Here is a 6,180-nt window from a genome sequence, read left to right as displayed (position 1 = left end):
GTATATTACTGTCCATTATTAAATAGTGTCTTCTCTTATTATGTATAATTTTGTCCCTTATTACATAGTATATTGCCATCCCTTATTAAATAGTGCCCTCTCTTATTATGCATATTACCCTCCATTATTACATTGTACCCTCTCTTATCATGTATATTCCCATCCATTATTACATAGCACCCTCTCTTATTATGTATATTACCATTCCTTATTACATAGTGCCCTCTCATTATATATAGTACTATCCCTTATGTAGCATCGGCATCTCTGCCCCCTGCCAGGCAGAGACGCCGTCCCTCTCACCGCCACGCTCCCCGCCCAGCGTTCTCCAGCGCTCCTCTTCCTGCTGCTGCCGGCGCGCACAGCTTCCCGGGCACTGTGCTTAGGGCGCATGCGTGCTCCCTCCCTCTTAAAGGGGCCGCGCGCGCCGCCCTAAGGAGTCCCCGGCCAATTGCCCGAGCAATAGTTGATGCACAGTGTACTCACCTCTGCTTCAGCCCTCAGGTCCCGCTGCTAGCCTGACTACTAGTCCTGCCTGCAAGCCTGACTAAGAGTCCAGTCCGCCAGCCTGACTACTCTCCAGCCCGACAGTCTGTCTTCAGTTCAGTGCGCCAGTCTGTCTATGGGCTTTGGCCACCTGCTTACCTGGAAGCACCTGCCCACTACCTGTCGGTCTACCTGGAGGCTCCTGCCTGTCACTTGCCGTGACCACCTGACAGCCTACCTAGAGGCTCCTGCCTGTCACCTGCCGTGACCACCTGACAGCCTACCTAGAGGCTCCCGCCTGTCTGCCTGCTGTGCCCATCTGCAATACCGGTCAGTTCCTGCCATCTGTACCGTGGGAGTCACTTGCTCCTTTACAAGGTCATCCCCAGAATAGCACCTGGTCCCTCTGCTCGGATCCTCCCTGGTCAAGGAGTCGATTGAGCCGCCGTACGACCTAGGTCAGTCCGAGTTGATACCTAGTTACGCCCCTCTGGGTCCCTCCTTGCACCACAGCACAGAGGTTCCACCATCCGGACAGTTTGCTCGGGCCATGGAACCCGGTGGCCCCCAAGCCCCTTCGCTCTCTGACCTGTACCAGGAGGTTTCTCGTCAGAGATCCCAACAGGAAACCATCCTGAAATTCCTGCGGAATGTCAACTCCCACCTGGACACACTGTCTGTCCCACTTGTGTCCACCCCGAGTCATACGACTCCCACTGCGTCAGCGCCGCTGTCCACCAATACCACGGCATCCAACCCAAGTCCCCAGCTTTCCGCACCTCCTCGTTTTGGAGGTGACCCCGTCTCATGTCAGGGCTTTCTGAACCAGTGCACGCTGCACTTTGAACTTTTGGCACATCAGTTTCCCTCCGACTGGGCCAAGGTGGCGTTCATCATGTCTCACCTCACCGGAGAAGCACTGGCATGGCTAAATCCCCTGTGGGAGAGAGGGGATCCCCTGGTCTCCGATCTATCGTCTTTCCTCGCTGCTTTCCGGAGAGTCTTCGATGAACCAGGACGAAAATCCTCTTCTGCCCCCTCTCTGCTACGTCTCCCCCAGGGGAGTCTCACCGTGGGCCAATATGCCATACGGTTCCGTACCCTCGCTTCTGAGCTTGCCTGGGACAACGAGGCTCTGGTGTCCGTCTTCTGGGAGGGTCTTTCCGGTCGGATTAAGGACGAGTTAGCCAGTCGGGACATTCCTACCACCCTGGATGACCTGGTGTCACTAGCTACCCGGATTGACATCCGTTTCCAAGAACGTACCAAGGAGGTTGCCCGGGAGAGAAGATTTCCTCGTCTTGCTCCTGTTTTTCAGAAACCGGCTTCACAACCAGCAATTCCCCGGGCACGCTCGCCCGAACCTATGCAGATTGACTAGACTGAAATGGTCAAGTCTCGCCGAACCGAGAGGAGCTGTTTCTACTGTTGTAGTAAGGTGCACCTGATCCGTTCCTGCCCGGTGAAGCCGGGAAACTCCAGAGTCTAGGACCGCTCGGAGAGGTCATCCTAGGCAAAAGTAAGCCCTCTCCGTCCCTGACTTTGTCTGTCTCTATCTCCTGGGGAGAGAACCGCTACTTTGTAATTGCACACCTGGATTCCGGAGCTGCTGGGAACCTCATTTCCCAGTCCCTGGTAGAGAAATATCACATTCCCACCAAACCTCTGGCTGAACCATTGGCAGTCACCTCCGTGGATGGAAGACTCCTTCCGGTGACCATCCTGCTCGTCACAGAACCTATAACCCTGCAGGTGGGAATGCTGCACTCTGAGAGGATCTCTTTCCAGGTGCTTTCCGGACTCTCTCACTCCCTATTGCTAGGTCTACCCTGGCTTCAGAGACATGAACCCTTGCTGAACTGGCAATCCGGTGAAGTTTTCCGTTGGGGGCAGGATTGCCATAAGACCTGCCTGGTCCCGGTCCGCCCGGTTCATCCGCCACCCACCCCGGCTAATCTACCCGGATTACCAGCACCTTACTGGTCCTATTCAGATGTCTTCGACAAAAAGGAAGCAGAGACACTGCCACCTCATAGGCCATATGATTGCCCGATCAACCTGGTACCCAGTGCCACTCCACCCCGTGGGCGTATTTATCCGTTGTCATCGGCCGAAACCCAGGCCATATCGGAATACATTGAGAATCTGGCTAGGGGATTCATCCGGAAATCTACCTCCCTGTCTGGAGCCGGATTCTTCTTCGTCAAGAAGAAGGATGGTTCACTACGCCCCTGTATAGACTATAGAGAACTCAACCAAATCACGGTCAAAAACAAATACCCCCTGCCGCTCATCTCCGAGTTGTTTGACCGCCTTAAGGGCGCTAGGATCTTTTCCAAACTGGATCTACGTGGGGCGTATAACCTGGTCCGGATCAGTCAAGGAGGCGAGTGGAAGATGGCATTCAATATCCGGGACGGTCACTATGAATACCGTGTGATGCCCTTCGGTCTCTGCAATGCTCCCGCTGTCTTCCAAGAATTAGTCAATGACATCTTCCGTGACCTTCTATATTCCTGCGTGGTGGTGTACCTGGACGACATCTTGGTCTTCTCTCCGGACCTTCCCACACACCGGAGGGATGTTCGTCAGGTCCTGCTTAGGCTCAGGCAGAATCACCTCTATGCCAAATTTGAGAAGTGCCTCTTCGAGCAGACCTCCCTTCTGTTCCTGGGCTATATTATCTCCCAGACAGGTCTACGAATGGACCCCGAGAAGCTCTCTGCTGTCCTAAAGTGGCCCCGTCCGAAGGGGTTGAAGGCGATTCAGCGATTCCTGGGCTTCGCCAACTACTACAGTCTCTTCATCCCGCACTTCTCTTCCCGGACTGCTCCCATCTCTGCGCTCACCCGTAAGGGAGCAAATCCCAAGGAATGGCCTCCCGAAGCTGAGGAGGCCTTCCTTTCCTTAAAGCAAGCCTTCTCCTCCGCCCCAGTGCTGCACCATCCGGACTGCGACAAACAGTTCTTCCTGGAGGTTGATGCTTCCTCCTCCGGAGCTGGAGCGGTGCTCACTCAAAAATCTTCATCCGGGAGAATGGTAACCTGCGGCTTCTTCTCCAAACTCTTCTCCTCGTCTGAGCGCAACTACTCCATAGGAGACCGAGAACTACTAGCCATCAAATTGGCACTGGAGGAGTGGCGCTACCTGCTTGAAGGGGCTCTATACCCAGTGATCATCTACACTGATCCCAAAAACCTAGCATATCTCCAGAATGCCCAAAGACTCAATCCGCGTCAGGCCCGGTGGTCATTGTTCTTCGCTCGCTTCGACTTTATCCTACATTACCGCCTGGCGGACAAGAATGTTAAAGCTGACGCCTTGTCCCGATCCTTCCTGTCCTCCGATCTTGAGGAGGAGCCTATGCACATCATCGACCCCTCCAAAGTGATGAGTATGGCCCCCTTGGCTCTGACTCGTCTCCCACCCGGTAACACGTTTGTAGCGGTTCCAGATCGGGAGAAGATTCTTCACTGGGGTCATTCATCTAAACTAGCCGGCCACGCCGGTCAGAAGAAGACCTTCCTGCTCATTACCCAGCATTACTGGTGGCCTACCCTGCGCAAGGATGTGGTAGACTTCGTCTCGGCCTGTTCGTCTTGTGCACGCAACAAAGTTCCCAGACATCTTCCAGCCGGTCACCTCTTGCCCCTTCCCGTACCTGCTGCCCCGTGGCAGCACATTGCTATGGACTTTATTACAGAGCTCCCTGTTTCTGCCGGTTGTACAGTCATTTGGGTGGTTGCCGACCGCTTTTCTAAAATGGCCCACTTCATTCCCCTGCCTGGTCTCCCGTCTGCTTCGGAACTGGCTAAGGATTTCATCCTTCACATCTTCCGTCTCCATGGCCTACCCCTCCACATTGTGTCAGATCGAGGAGTTCAGTTCACCTCACGCTTCTGGGGAGCTACGTGTAAGCTGCTGGATGTTACCCTGGATTTCTCCTCCGCCTACCATCCACAGTCCAATGGCCAAGTGGAGCGGATCTACCAGATCCTTACCAGCTACCTCCGGCACTTTGTTTACGCTCACCATACCGATTGGGTGGAGCTCCTACCATGGGCCGAGTTCTCCTACAACAACCATGAGAGCGAATCGACTTCCAAGTCTCCGTTCTTTGTAGTCTACGGTCAACATCCCCGGATTCCGTTTCTCGTCTCCGCTTCTGTGGACAACCCTGCCGCAGAGTCTCTTGTCAGCGAATTTTCCACCATTTGGGAGAATACTAGGTCTGCACTTCTTCAGTCCTCCGAGCGGATGAAGAGACATGCTGACAAGAGACGTCTGGATCCGCCTCAATTCCGTCCGGGAGACAAGGTTTGGCTCTCCTCCAAACATGTTCGGCTCAAAATACCCTCCTATAAGTTGGGTCCTCGGTTCATCGGTCCATTTGAAGTCCTCAAACAAATCAACCCAGTGGCCTACCTGTTAAAAGTCCCGGTCACCTTGCGGATTCCCAATTCCTTCCACGTATCTCTCCTCAAACCAGTTGCGTTTAATTCTTTTTCCAACCATCCAGGTACTTCCCCTGCACCGGTTTCCGCTGAGGACGTTTTTGAGGTAGAGAACATTCTGGCCACCAAGAGGGTAAGAGGAAAAAACTTTTTTCTGGTGGATTGGAAGGGGTTTGGCCCAGAGGAGAGAACTTGGGAACCCAGGGAGAACATTGATGCCCCGCTCCTCCTTAATAAATTTCTTTCTGGCCTAAAAAAGAGGGGGCGTAAAGGGGGGGGTACTGTAGCATCGGCGTCTCTGCCCCCTGCCAGGCAGAGACGCCGTCCCTCTCACCGCCGCGCTCCCTGCCCGGCGTTCTCCAGTGCTCCTCTTCCTGCTGCTCCAGGCGCGCACAGCTTCCCGGGCACTGTGCTTAGGGCGCGCGCGCGCTCCCTCCCTCTTAAAGGGGCCGCGCACGCCGCCCTAAGGAGTCCCTTGCCAATTGCCGGAGGTCCTCCCATATATAAGGCACCTCCTCCAAAATGGAGGTGCCCGAGCAATAGTTGATGCACAGTGTACTTACCTCTGCTTCAGCCCTCAGGTCCCGCTGCTAGTCAGACTACTAGTCCTGCCCGCCAGCCTGACAAAGTGTCCAGTCCGCCAGCCTGACTACTCTCCAGCCCGACAGTCTGTCTTCCATTCAGTCCGCCAGTCTGTCTATGGGCTTTGCTCGCCTGCTTACCTGGAAGCACCTGCCCGCTACTTGCCGTGCCTACCTTGAGGCTCCTGCTTGCTACCTGCCGTGCCTACCTGGAGGCTCCTGCCTGTCACTTGCCGTGACCACCCGTCAGCCTACCTAGAGGCTCCTGTCTGTCACTTGCCGTGACCACCTGTCAGCCTACCTGGAGGCTCCTACCTGTCACCTGCCGTGACCACCTGACAGCCTACCTAGAGGCTCCTATCTGTCACCTGCCGTGACCACCTGACAGCCTACCTAGAGGCTCCTGGCTGTCACCTGCAGTGACCACCTGACAGCCTACCTAGAGGCTCCCGCCTGTCTGCCTGCCTGCTGTGCCCATCTGCAATACCGATCAGTTCCTGCCAAATGTACCGTGGGAGTCACCTGCTCCTTTACAAGGTCGTCCCCAGAGTAGCACCTGGTCCATCTGCTCGGATCCTCTCTGGTCACGGAGTCGATTGAGCCGCCATACAACCTAGGTCGCTCCAAGTTGATACCTAGTTACGCCCCTCTGGGTCCCT

Source organism: Phyllobates terribilis, unplaced genomic scaffold (genome assembly GCF_046119375.1).
Source record: "Phyllobates terribilis strain yellow unplaced genomic scaffold, ASM4611937v1 Scaffold_10__3_contigs__length_209671492, whole genome shotgun sequence".
Taxonomy (NCBI): domain Eukaryota; kingdom Metazoa; phylum Chordata; class Amphibia; order Anura; family Dendrobatidae; genus Phyllobates; species Phyllobates terribilis.
The sequence above is the reverse complement of the archived record's forward strand: the minus strand, read 5'-3'. Positions refer to the sequence as shown.